The sequence below is a fragment of the Vulpes lagopus genome, chromosome 3, assembly GCF_018345385.1.
Source record: "Vulpes lagopus strain Blue_001 chromosome 3, ASM1834538v1, whole genome shotgun sequence".
In the NCBI taxonomy this organism is placed as follows: Eukaryota; Metazoa; Chordata; class Mammalia; order Carnivora; family Canidae; genus Vulpes; species Vulpes lagopus.
In genome coordinates this window covers 60,233,418-60,247,534 of record NC_054826.1, presented here as the reverse complement: position 1 = coordinate 60,247,534, position 14,117 = coordinate 60,233,418, and positions in this window count along the sequence as shown.

Below are 14,117 nucleotides of genomic sequence, written 5' to 3'. Positions count from 1 at the left end.
TGGTGGCCCAGGAGGGGAGCTGGCTGACCCTGCTTGCCACCAGCTTTCTTGGTATGGCATCATTGGTGCTCCTTCCCACGGGAAAGGCCCAATCAGCACCCTATTATTTACCCACCGTGTCTTTCTCTCCTTTATGTCCTCTCTCCCTCCCTGCCCTGGACATTCAGTGAGCCCGCCTCTTCCAGACCCAGTTTGAGATACTGGGGAGTGTAGACACATCTTTAGGGTAGATGATCAGGAATTGGGGCCAGATTTGGCTCAGGGCATGATGCCAGAGTCCCGGGATCGAGCCCCACATCAAGCTTCCTGCATAGAGCCTGCTTCTCTTTCTGACTATGTCTCTGCCTCTCTCTCTCTCTCTCTGTGTGTGTGTGTCTCTCATTAATAAACAAAATAAAATCTTTAAACAAACAAATAAAAAAAAAGGAATTGGGACCAGACAGCTCCCCACTGTGCCACTGTCCCCAGCACCAAGTAAGCAGGCTGTGATAATAGGGTGGTGGGACAGTCGTGGGGGCAAGCCCATGGGGTATGGGAACAGGGTATGCGAACCTCACTAACTTTGAGGCTTGGGGAAAGCTTCCTGGCTCAGAAGGGGTGGCATCTGAATGGGACCTTGAAGGCTGAATGCGAGTTTGCCACTCAGCTAGGAGGAGAACACTTTATGGTGAGGGATAATCAACAAAAGGGGAGTTGATGAATCGGGGACCTGTGGGGATGTTTGGAGTGACTGGGGCGCAGTGGAGAGGGCAGGAAAGCACGAGTACCAGGCAGGGACCAGGACATGAAGGAACTTGTAGGTCCGCCGAGGGGCCAGGACCACTTCTCCAGGTGATTTGGTTAAACACCCCCCACACCCCCTGCCACACACCGCCCTAACTAAGGCTTCTGCTCCAAAGGGTCTGGTTGGTCACTTTCTTCGCACGGTGGCAACTCCAAAGCCGCAGTCGCTTGGGTGGCCACTACTCCCGAGAGGAGAAGTCTTCCGTCTTGACCGCTCTAGGGCGCAAGACACAGGGCAGGGTCTCCCTTTCCCCTGGAACTCCGGCGGGCTTGCAGGGGAGGGAGGCCCACGCGTCGGGACAGCCTCTGGCTCAGTTTGTCTGGGAAGACTTAGGCTGAAATATGAGTGGCACAAATCTTGGCTGGGAGGTGAGGAATGCACGGGACTCAAATGATTTACCTAAAAGAAAAAGCAGAACAGCGATTATTTTTTGGAGGTGGGACTTAGGCGTGACATTTCAAAAATGCGTTTCCATTTCTCATGTTCTATGAGCATCTGCTTCCTTTCAATAGGGAAAAAACCCACATTCATTCCACAGCCATTTATTCGGTGTCAGGGTTTTCGAGACCTTGTGGGTCTGGCGGTACACCAGACAGGCTGGCCCTTACCTCCCAGAGGGTGATCCTACCTCTCTGTTCGCTGGCGCTGCCGCGGTCTAGGGGCACTGCCTACACACCCTCATTAGTCTTGACGGTGACTCGTGGTGATGGGCATAATTCACGCCAACTCGTGCACAAAGAACTAGAGGCTCAGAGCAGTTAAATCACATGGTTAAGGTCACACAGTTAAGGAAGCAGCTGAACTGGGATCCAAGCCCAGATGTGTTTGGCGCCAAAGGCGGGGGCCCCTCGATGCTAATTCTTTTGGTCCACCTGGCTGCCTCTGCAGGCTTGATGTTCCCCCGGGCTCGACCCCTTCCTCCTTGGATGACCCCGGGGAAGTCACACTGCTTGTCTGAGCCTTAATATTCCCACCTGTAAAATGAAGGCAATTATACATCCTTTGCAGTTTTGTAGTTAAAAGTGAAGAGAATTAATGGTGGTTACTTAGGACAAGGCTTGATCCTAGTGGATGCTTGGCCAGTAAGAGTTTCTAATCCCAGGAGGTGGTGATGTGAGTCGGTGTCAGATTTCTGCTTCCTGTACCTACAAAGAATCCATTTCTCTTATCTGCTTCCAGTTCCTGGCTTTAGAAGACACAGAGGGTGTGGCTTAAGCCCCTCGACTCAGTCACAGGAAATGAAATCCATGTGGGAACTATAGGGCCAACTCTGTCCTCATCCCCCTGTCCGTGTCCCCCAGCTCCCCGTGGCTGTTCTTCCCCTCAGGCCCAGGCTCAGCCAAGTCCTGAGCCAGCAGGGACATGGCAGGCAGCATAGCACAGCCTCCACTCTCTCCGTGGAGGTGTCAGGATTATAGACGCCAAGGCCAGGGTGAACCATGGGGGGCCGGCCTTGTAAATGCTTGCTGGCAGCAACCACTGCTGTTTGGGATACCTATTGCGTGCCAGCTACTTCATCCAGGTAATTCACCCTTCCTGTGTCGAACAGGTGGCTCCACCCCTCAGTGCACAGGGTATTTGCCCTGCTGGTCAGCCCACAGCCCTAAGCTCTCTGCAGCCTCTGTTTCTGGAGGGTTGTTGGAAGGTCACGCTCTGCACGGTCCCAGGAACCTCTGTGCTTTCCCTTCGTTCTGAGTCAGACCATTTGCTACCTTGGCGCCCCGGCGTTCCCAGGAGAGGGGCCTCACTGGGCCCTGGGGTGCACAGCCGTGTGCTGCTGCTGCAGGGAGGCCCTGGGGGACTCAGCCCCAGGAGCTGGGCGTTGTGCCCCTGGCAGGAGGGCTGCGGCCACGGAAAGTGTTGGGAGGCTTTTCTCTCACTCTTAGACCGGGGCCAAGGGGAGCCCATCCTGGGGAGTTTCTTTCTAGTTTCTGGAAATGAGTATGCACTCCTCTGTTTCTTCCTCCTGGCTTGTCTGCCAGGGAGCACTCACCAGATGGGGAGCCCTCTGCAGGGGGATCCCGGGGCGGTAGCACCCACAGCTCTGTGCACCCACTCACCCTTGTCCCTTTGGGCCACTCTCTGGGCTGGCCTTTGGAGGTCCCCTCCCCATCTGACTCCCTTCTCCCCGCTACCCCCCCAAGTCGGCTGCCTCCCCTCCCCGAAGACCTGGGCCTTCCTGGCAGCCCAACAGGCACGCCTGACTTTTCCCGTTTCCATGGGAACAGAGCCCAACTGTAGTCAGACAACTAACTAGAGAGGCTGAGGAAGGGTGTGTGTGAGTGACTGAGAGTGTGAGCAGGTGTGTGAGCGAGTCAGTGTGTGAATGTGTGAGTGTGTGAATGATTGAACATGTGTGAGTGCAAGTGGGTGTGTATGGGTGAGTGTGAGTGTGGGTGTGTGAGTGGGTATATATGAGTGAGGGTGTGAGGGTGTGTGGTGTGAGTGTATAGGTGAGTGTGAATGTGAGAGTACACGTGAGTGTGTGTGTACATGTGAATGTGTGAGTGTATGGGTGTGTGTGAATGTGTGTGACTATGCATGTGAATGTGTGTGAATGGATGGGTGTCTGTGACTGAGTGTGTGAATGGGTATGTGTGTGAGAGTGGGTGTGTGTGGGTGACTGCATGAATATATGTCACTGGGTGTGTGAACATGTGAGAGTGTGTGCATGTGAAGGTGTGAGTGTATGGATGTGTGAGTGTGTGGGTGACTATGCATGTGAGTGTATGCATGTGTGTGAATATGCGTGCGAGTGTACAGGTAAGTGTGAGTATGTGAGTGTGAGTGTGTATATGTGAATGTGTGAGTGTATGGGTGGATGTGCATGACTGTGCATGGATATGTGCGAGTATACAGGTGTGTGTGAGTGTGTGAGTGAGTATGAGCGTTTATATGTGAATGTGTGAGTGTACAGGTGGGTGTGCATGACTGAGTGTAGTGAGTGAGTGTGTGTGAGTGTACGGGTGGGTGTGGGTATGAGCGAGGGTGTGAGCGCGTGTGCGTGGTGCCCCGGGAGCGCAGGGGGCTGGCGGGGGCCCTGTCACTCCGTGGCCGTGGGAGCCCCTCCGCCCCCCCAGGCGGTGACAGCGCCGCCACAGCCCCTGCGTCTGGGCGCTGCTGCGATGTCGCACCGGGGTCCATCCATCTGCATAATCATCTTAACCTGCTCCCACAAGAGAGTTAAAAGGTCTGGGCTGTTGGAAAATGACCATAAGGGCTGCACGCGCGGGCCTTGGGCGGCAGCGCCGACATCTATCACAGGGTCATTATCGCAGGGAGCGCAGTGGCCACGACAGGGGCAGGGGACCCCCGCTGTGACCTGGAAGGAGGGTGGGGGTGCGGGGGCGCCCAGGTGCTGAGAGGGTGGCCCCCTCCAGGCCGAGCACTCGTTTCTCGCAGAGCAGGGCCCTTGCCCTGACGCTGGGGACTCAGGTGACCGGTGGTGGTTTCCAATTCTAGATAAAGGACGCCCAGGGCTCTCCCCTCCCTACTGTGTCCTGGCTGCCCAACGACTCCAGGTCTTGACACCCTCTTCCTTTCTCCACCACTGGCGTCTTCTGTCTGTGAAGTGGAGGGTTGGACCGGCCAGTGGTTTCCATGCTGAGGTTCGACAGCCGCTAGGAGGGGACGAGGGCACGGGAGGCACATCCACCTTCTCGCGCCAGCCAGGTGGCTCTGCTGTCATTGAGGCTCATCTGGGTTCTCCAGAAGCTTCTGTGTGAAGAACAGCTTCCTGCTGCCCCAAGGGTCGGGCGCCCTCTGGGGCTTGGCCCCGAGGCTCTGGATGTGGCCACCGAGGAAAGGAGTGGTGGCACCTCTCTTCCTTGGATGGGCTCAGCAGCCCCCTTGGCGCTCAGGTGACTCGTGCGATTGAGCGCTGGCTGTCCAGGTTCCTACTGAAGCTTTGCCTTGGGTCAGCGGGTGGCTCAGAAGTGGGGGGAGCTCCCCAGTGTAGTACAGTCGGGGATGCTTTGCCCACGGGAGCCTCCTCCCACCGAGCCACAGAGTGGCCTCTCAGAGACTCTGCTTCAATGGGTCCAGCGTGGGGGCGCGGGTGGGACGCGGAAGTGTCACAGACTTGTTTAGTACTGGGGTCTCTTTCCAGATGGTCCAAGCAGAGGCTCCAGATGAAAGCAGAGCTGCTGGGGTGAGAGTGGGGGAGTGCCCGGGCACCTCCACCACCCCTCCACCTCCACTAGCTTATTTAGTTCATGGCCCTCCCCTCCTGCTTGAGAAAAGCAGCCTTGTGAGCTGGGTGCTCGAGCCCAGGAAAGACGAGTGCCAGGGGTGGTGCTGGGACCCAGGTCTCCCGTGCAAGTCTCACTGCCCGCCTACAGCTGCGGGCCCTGGGCGGCCGTTGTGTTAGCTGGTTGTGGCTGTGGGGGTCTGAGTCCCAGGGAGGCCCTCGCTCCCGTGAGGTCCCAGGGGTGCTGGAAAGAGTAACTTCCCAGAGGCAGGAGGCGTGGCCGTCTTAGATCTGCAAAGCCACTGTGTGACACTGAGTGAGCGGCTTGCCCTCTCTGGGCCACAGCACCGTGGGTGGGCAGGGGGTGGTCTGACCCTGGCATCTCTCAAGGCCTCTCAATGTAGGGACCCCCACTCTGGGTAATGTCAAGATCTTTCTGGAGGCAGGAGCGAGAAGAGCTAGGTCGTGGATGTGAGCGTGTGGAGGGAGACCGGGGCTTGCTTGCCCCCTGGAAGGGAGGCCAGGATGGCTCCTTCTTGCGGGTGCTCAGGTCTTAGCGGCCCACGAGTGAGCATGAGGGTGCTGGGCCTGCCCGCTGCTCCCAGCTGCTACCGTGACCGACACTGGGCTGGGTCCTCATCCCACTGCTCTTCCTGGGCGTCTGCTGGTGACCAGTACTCCCAGGCTCTTCCTGGTGGGAAGAGGGCGTGGAATGTCTCCCGGAGGGAGCCGGCTCTCCGGGTGGGCAGAGGCCCCGGGCAGCTGAGATATGACGGAGAGTAAGGTGCGACACCTGTCCTCAGGGAGCACCTTGTCTGGTGGGGGAGGCCGCGGTATGGTTCCCATGGTTATGAATCTTAGCCGCCTTAGGCATATGGTCCGTCCCTGTTTTCCAAGGCTTACGGCTGCCTCTGCACCCCCCAAACACTTCAGCTCAGCTGCCCTGGGTTGTCCTCCTGCCCCCCGGGTTGGGGCATGGTCCAGCGTGCCTGGACATTAGAGGGGAGGGCGCCGATCCCCAGGGCTGCTGCTCGCCCGGCCTGCATGGCTCCCTCAGCATGCAGCCTGCTTTTTGCCACCTTCCAATCCCGTCTAGGGCACGGGCCCCTCTGGAGGGCTGCCCCGGGTCCTGACCCCCATGAGACCTCATGGGACCATTGCTCTAGTCTCTCACTCGTTCCCTGGCAGCATCACTGGGGAGGAGTGAGCAGATGCCCTGTCCTTGAGGGACACCCTTCATCATTCTTCCCCCTCCGATTTGGGGAAAACTCTTTGGGTTTGGGGAGAAATCATTCCCCATTCATGATTCTTTCCAGAATCTCTGGCTTCTTGCTGAGAACTTGCTTTCTCCCTCTTTCTTTCTGTGCAAACCCTCCACATTCAGCTGACGGACTTTTGGAAGCAAAAGCCAGGACATCCTATAAGCACCACCTGCTTTCTGCTGTGCAGCAGTTCTCTTGTGAAGCAAGAGACCACAAGGGCAGGAAAAGGAAAGAAAATTCAGGAGGAAAAAGACTCTGTGAGTTGGGTATTTTAATAAGCATCCAGGCAGGAGGCAACACGTGTGAACGTGAGTGCCTGTGCGTGGGCTCATGACTAAGGTAACCAGTGGTGCTCAGATGGGGCCGGGTTCGGCTGTGCCGGCTCGGGCCCTGGATGGCGGGACAGGACGGGTCCTTGGCCACTGGGAACCATCCCTGACATCAGAACAGCACGAAGCGGGATACCCACCAGAAGCCTCAGACTTGAGGAGCTCTGCAGAGAGAGGGCAGCCAGGTCCCGGCTGCTGTAGGAAGTGAGATTCAGACAATAGGGGAAGAGATGGGGCTTGGGAGCAGCCCCAGACAGGGCCAGGCTTTGCAGTTCAGGCTGACGGCTCCAAACCTGATCCTTCGGGCCTAGGGAGCCATGGAAGCTTTCTGAGCGGAGGAGTGGGTGGTGAGGGGTGGCGAGGTCCCGTCAGTTTGAAGAGAAGAGAGGAACATGTCATCGCAGAGGGTGGTGGTGTTGGGAGGCTTCTTGAAGGACACTTTCATTCATCCACTCCCACTTTCCCTGTGCCTGTTCCCATGATGAACAAAATAACCCAAGCGCCTGTCTTTGTGTTGCGCTGGGGGAGACGGGTTAACCAACATGCAATCGTATGTGACACGGGCTCAGAGGGAAAATACTGCGGAGTAAGGAGGCTGAGAGGGAGGGGCCAGTGTGAGAGACCCATTCCTTCATGAAACGCGCGGAAGAGGGTAAGGCCGACTGGGTTCAGGGCAGTCTTACTACAGTGGGTTTGGTTAGGGGAGAGAAATCGGGCTCAGTGCCGGATAAAACGGGGAGAGGGGATTTACAGCCAAGGAGCAGGGTGGGCATCCATGGACAGAAGATTGCTAAGAGGAGTCCTTGGGGGTCGGGGTGTCCTGGCATAACCACCCCCCAGGATTCTTGCTGCAGGCAGACCAGGGTGGTGAGACGCACAGGTGGACAGGGGTCATCAGATATGGGGGAGGGGGGGTTCTGGTTAAACGGACTGAACAGTTTTCTTACTAGGGTCGGACCATGTGGAGAGGAACAGGGAAGCCCCCCCAGATCCGGGTCCGGTGGGGAAGAGGGTTCCGAAGAGTCTGGCTAGCATCTTGTCACATGGGTGGGGGGAAATCGTGGTTGGTCCCCTTTGCGCTCAAGTGGCTTTAGAATAGAGGACGAAGGGGATGTGGGGTCGGCTTAGACAGCGAAATGGATGAGGGGGGCGTGCTCTGGGTGACAGGAATCGGGGAGCAAAGCTTTGGAGGGAAATCCAATAAGAGCTGCAACCCGCCAGTCCTGTTGGCACGGAGGTCCTGTGGGGTGAGTTTGAGCAATGAGCTTGGGAGGGCGGTGGTGCCATTTTTAAAAAAATTATTTTATTTTATTTTTTATTGGAGTTCAGTTTGCTAACAAATAGCATAACACCCAGTGCTCATCCCATCAAGTGCCATTTGGAACAGGGTCGGTGAGGCCGGCCTGCGGGCGTTCAGTGCTGCTTTCTGAGCTGCAGAAGGTTATGGAGCAGAAGGGGGGAGCGGTAGGATGAGAGGCCCCAGAATGCTACCTTCCAAAACCACGGTGGGGGAGATAGGGACGGGAACCCCGGAGCGAGGAGCGACCGAATGTGCTGGAGAGGCCCCTCCTTGGCAATTACAAGCCTGAGTCTCAGGGCAGGGCCGGATCAGATGAAGATCTTCTCCATATCAAAGGGCAGATTAGCTCAGAGCCCCTAACAATGTTAGATGTGCTGCCCTCACTCAGTGGCGACGCCTCTGAGACTGTCAGCTTTATATCTGCTGCTTTTTATCAATACGGGCAAATAATTCTCTAGACATTTATCATTTTAAACTGTCACAGTCCAGTGCCTTTCCCGAGGACCAAAATCAATACTGATCTTGGTTTGAATACTTTTCTGACAAGGTTCCTATTTGTAGATTCACAAGTAGAACTAATGTGTGTTAAAGCTATTCAGTTTGGCATTTTGCAGCTCCATTGACACTTTAAATATAGGCGTTCACCACGACGATTAACCTTACAACTATTAAGTAATAAAAATCCTGCATACATATTTATTAGCTGAACATCCTACTCCAGCACGATGCCTTCCCCCAGCAAGAGGGGAATCAGAGAAGGTGGAGACAGCCGCCCCAAAGATGAGCTCACTCCTTGCAGGGGCCGTCGGGAGGGACCTGGGGGTCTTGGGTCCTTGTTGGAAGGATTGGACAAAAGCCCACGTGGATCTGGAGCTGACAAGGGGTTGACGCTGGTGGGGGCAGCGCTGAGGTGTCCTGGGAGGGAGGACCCGGCGGTGGCCCTGGAATGAACACCCAGGGCTTCTCATTCCCGATGTCTCCCTGGGCCTTGACTTCTTCATCCGTATAATGGGGTTGGACTAGAATTGGTGCCTGCGGACCCTTTTGCAATGCGCAGAGAAGGATAAACTTTGTACAGCATCCTGGGGTCACCCGGCAAGGCTGCTTGCAGCCAGGAGAGACCAACCTGGGGGCTCTCATGCCCCTGGGCCTGCTCTGGCCACCAAGAGGTTAAGGGAACACTCATGCCCTTGGCACAGCAGTGGGGACTGTCACGAAGATGAGCCGGACATCCCCTTTACGGTGTGGTGCTTGGTGGTGCTACATGCCCCCCAGCTCATGGGTAGGGACACCTGCTTGCTGATGCTGCCTTTCCTGGGCTAGCATCGAGAAGGGTCCTGAGTGCCTACCCATGTCCTGGCACACGAGTGCATGGGCCCCAGCATCCCGGATCTGGGCTCAGGCAGAGACACAGCAGACACCTCCTTATGCCCACTGCCATTCCAACGGGCTGGTGCCTGTGCCTTCCCCGTCCCCTAATAATCGGCCTATGCCCCCCAAGCAGGGGGCTTCACCACCTTCCAAGCGAGGGCTCCTGGAGTCAGCACTCCAGATTCAAATGCTCTTGCACAGCCCCTGGGTCGTTTATCTGTCTGCACATGTTAGCACTGTTCGTGAGCTCTGGCACAGTCCCTGGCCCGGTGGGGAAGGGGACCTGGGCGGGGGGTGCAGAGGGGGGCACAGCTATGAGTAGAACTCAGCACTGGGGGAGGGACCAGAGATCAGAGAAGGTTACCTGGAGGAAGTGTCCTTTACCGAAAGACTCATTGGATGGGTCAGGCTAATCCCAGTGATGGGGAGTGTTGCGGGCAGAGGGACAGTGTGTGGGATGGGACGCGGTGACAGCGGCAAGGAGGCACCTTGCACACCCTCCACTGGAGGGCGGACCCCACCCTGGGCTCTAGGCACTGACCCCCAGGGCTCTGTGTCCGTGCGCACGTGTGTGTGAGACTGGGTGTGGCAGGGATGCCCTGGGAGTCAGGGGATGCGCTCTGACCACCGGCTCTGGTGCTGCCAAACCTTCTCAGCCTGTGTGGTGTCCTTCCCTTTCTCCTCTCCCCGTGGCCAGACCTGCACTGTGACCCAATGGCCTTTCCTGGCTCCTGTTCCCTCTTGCCTGTGGTTTCCCGAATAAGTCTCTCACCTGCGGCGTCCCATCTTCGGTCTGCTTTCCAGAAGGTGCACAATCAGGAAGTGCTTCAGGAACTGGGGGTGGGGAGGGGGGTGATGTGTTGTGGCTTCAGGGGAAAGTGTGTGGGGAGCGGGGTGGGGTGGGGACTGTCATTTTCATTTTACAGAAGAGGGGGACAATGCTCAAGCAAAGTCCTAGATGGAAAATGATTTTTCCAGTGCGATGTGGTGGGTGGAGACGGGACCACACTGATTGCTGTCGGAGGGGTCGACCCGGAGCAGACACTTCCCGGGAACCCGAGCGCCATCCCTTATGTCAGAAAACCCTCCTGGTGCATCTGAAAGGTAAGTGGTCTCATCTCTATGAATGTTCCAGGAGATCAGGGCCCAGAGAGGTGTCAATAGGTATCTGATGGGCAATCAAAATCTGGCACCTTCTCAGGGCTCTACAACCACGGGGGCCTGGCCAGGTCGGGGCACGAAGCTCCTGGGGGAAAAGAGGGCTCTCCAGCCCCATGCACAGCAGCGAGGAGGTTGAGGGACCTGCAGGTGGCTCTTCCCGCCCTGTGGTTTCTCTCCCGACCCTGGTCCCTTGCCCGGCCTCACCCTCCCCCTGCCCTCCCCCGGGACCCACGCTGGCTTTCTCAGGACCTTGCAGAGGACAAGTAAGGAGGCCTGGTTTATGGCTGGCTCCTCCACCGCTGGGCAGCCAGGGCAATGTGCGAACTGGTCACTGTCGATGTTTCTCGAAAATCTGAAAGGTGGGCCGAATGGAGGGCAGAGGGCAGGGAGGCAGTGTGCATGCTTCTCCCGGGGCCGAGGGCTGGGGGGCCCGGACGGCTCCTTCCTGCTCCTGGGGGATCCCTCCCCACCGCAGAGGGTTGGACATACCACTGTCAGCTGGTGTATGTGCTAAAGTGCTCCTGGTTTTTCTCTGTTTCTATTTTCTATCTTGACAGAAAAATTGTGATTTTCACACTGTCATGAAACCAATAGGTCCCTGACATATGTTTTTGTAATCTGTGTAGCTGATTTCCTGTACTTCTGACAGCTCTATTACATCTCTGACAGTTTTATAAAATTTTTCCTCTGGGAAGTTGAGGGGGGCCTGTGCCTGCCCCCCCCCAATCACCGTCACTCCCCCAGTCCCCCATGCTCACTTGTGTTTGCAGATGAAAGAGCGGGGTGGATGTGTTTCCTGTCCCTGCCCCTGCGTTTAGCTGCCAGCCACCTCCTGGGAGGGGCACGAGGGGGGTTCCCAGCCACAGATACACCAGGGTGCTCTGAATGCCAAGTGACCTTGAACAACAGGGAGTAGAGAAGACCCCAGGGCCATGCTGTGTTGACTCGGGCATCCCTAGGGGCAAGGATGCTCCCTCCCTGGGCTCGGAATTGGGCTGCTCCCCTCTGAGCATCCTGCCTTTAGACTTCTGGAACCTTCTCAAAGCGGCATGCTAAGGGAGTGAGAAGGGCTACCCTGCTTTATGCTGATGCCTGGCAAAGTGTGGGCACCAGGCTTGCCCCATTGGTGGGGCAGGGCCTTGGCTCGGCTGCAGCGTGTGTGTGTGTGTGTGTGTGTGTGTGTGTGTGTGTGTGTTTTGAGTTCAAGACGTTGCATCCATATCCACCCCTTGCAAAACATTGCACCTGGCCCTAGGGAGACGGAGCTGCAGCCCCTAGACTTATGGGTTTTCTGGGGTGTGTTTGTGTGTGCATAACCATTAATACTGCACCCATGGGTGGAGCACCTGCTCTGTGTGGCCCTGTCCCTGGGCTCAGTGAGCTCACACTGGGAGCACGTGTGTCTGCACATGAGGTCTGTACATGCAGGGAGAGATGCTGGGGACACGCGTTCCTCTAACTTGCTAATCGTAGAAGGCAAAGTCCACCTGTAGGACAACTGGGGAGAGAAGCAGAACCAGTGCTAGAAGGGGATACTGGTGGGAGGGAGGATGGAGGCCAACGTCACCTCAGCCGTGCGTGTGGCTCATGCAGGGGAGCATGGTCACCCTGGCCTTGTCCCTGCCTTGCCAGGTGGCCTTGGACAAATCCTGTTCCATCATCTCCAAGCCTCTGACAGAAGAGGAGGAGGCGCTGTGCCCCATGACCCTGGGGATGCACCACGACGCGTACCTAAGGTAGCCCCGGGACCCTCAGATAGCACCCCAGGCACTCTGGAAGCCCGCGCCACATCTCAGCCTGCTCTCGAGACATTATTTGGGGCCTCTCAATCGACTTAGCCACTCTGATTTTCCTGTCTATGGGAAACGAGGTGTTGCCATGGCAACTGCCACATTACATGGTTCTGTCCTGGCGATGCCTCTGAGATACAGAGCAGCTTCTCAAAGAGATACACTTTTCAACATGTCATGTAGAATTCTGTACTTGCTAGGGAAAATCGCATTTCCAGCAAAATGACATGCTTCTCCCGGGCTTGCAGACGCCCGGCTCAAGCCTTCCTTAAACAAAGAATCTCATTCACTGCCTCTCTCCTCCCTCTCTGGCCCTGCCACTGGTTGCCCACCCCTCCTGAGTCCCATCTCCTTCACTTGAAACACGAAGCCAGAGCTGAGGGGCTGGGTGGAGGGCAGGGCTCGCCCAGCCAGGGGGGGACGTGCCCAAAGCAGGCTTTCCCCGATGGTGGGGGGACCTGAGGGTCCGGGTGGAGGCATGGGTGCTTGGGCCTCTGGCTGAGAGGTCAGACAGCCGGGAAGGGGGTGGGGGGGGCGGTGGCTGGCCAGGCCCTCACGTGTCCTTTGGCTCCTTGCCACACACTGACCTGATTTCTCAGGGTGGCATTTAGAAGAACAATCAAGGGCGCTCCAGCCTTACTCCTTGGTCCGTGCTACCAAAGGGCCTCGGTGATGGGCTACTGTCCCCTTTGGGTCCAACATGCACCCTGCGTGTTCAGAAGAACGAGGCCAGCTTCTTCCCTGGGTGGCACTGTTCTAGGCATTGAGGGGGAGCCAATGTGTGAGGATGGTCAGGGTGCTGGGGACAAGGCCTGGCCTCAGCCCTGCCAGCCTCAGGGTCACCTTGGGTCCTACTCATCACCTTGGGCTGCTTCCCCCATCTTGGCATTAGATTTGCCATCTGTCAATAAGCAGGTAAGGCTGGAAAGCTCTCACGAGAGCCTGCTCTGAGGATCCATCCTCTACATTCCAGGGGGGTCGCTGCACCTCACCTTTCCTTGGAGTCCTGCTTAGAGGACCTGGAACTCCCCTTCCAGACACCTCGACTGACGGCTGGGCCAGCAAAGCCTGTGCTGACACAGGGTTAGACTCCTGCTTGACGATCTGCTCCCCTTTACTTTTGTGCATAGATCAGGGGCCTCCTCCCCTGAAGCCCGTTCTTGTGCATTGGCCCTTGCCAGCAGGGTGTGGGGACCAAGCGCTTGAGCCACGGCAAAACCTGCAAGCACAGAGGCACGGAGGTAAATCCATGAATGGATCCAGCAAGCGCTCCTTGGGCTCCGTATCAAATGAGTTAAGGCGTGTGAGTGCTTGGCACATGGGAGCGAGGCTTCCGCTGCGCCCTGGGCCAGGCGGGGTGGGGGGCACACATGTGCCCCTCAAACAGCTCTCAGTGGGGAGGAGGCAGCTGCAATGGACAGCCTCGGCCCAGGGTGGGAAGGGTGGTGTTCAGAGTGACCGAGTCCTTGGTGGGTGGTGGGTGGCCTCTCGTTCTGCAGGGCTTTTGCAGGTTGACATCACAGGGCACTTCCTGCCTTCCTGCCTGCCTGCCTTCTGCCTGTCTTTCTTTCTTTCTTTCTTTCTTTCTTTCTTTCTTTCTTTCTTCCTTCCTTCCTTCCTTCCTTCCTTCCTTCCTTCCTTCCTTCCTTCCCTCTTTCTTCTCTCATAGGCTCTACACCAATCATAGGGCTTGAACTCATGACCCTGACATCAAGAGTTGCACACTTCACCAGCTGAGACAGCCAGGCTCCCCCATTCTTTCCTATTAAATGGTGGGAGGTGCTCCCCAGGAGCTAACCCCACAGCTCTCATTAGAATACCTCCTCCGGCTGCCTTCTCCAAGGCAATCACATCATTCTGGAAAGATCTTGGCTGGGGAGGCTTTGTGGGTCCCAGGGACTCCGTGCGGGTAGTGAGGGATCCCAGGCCAG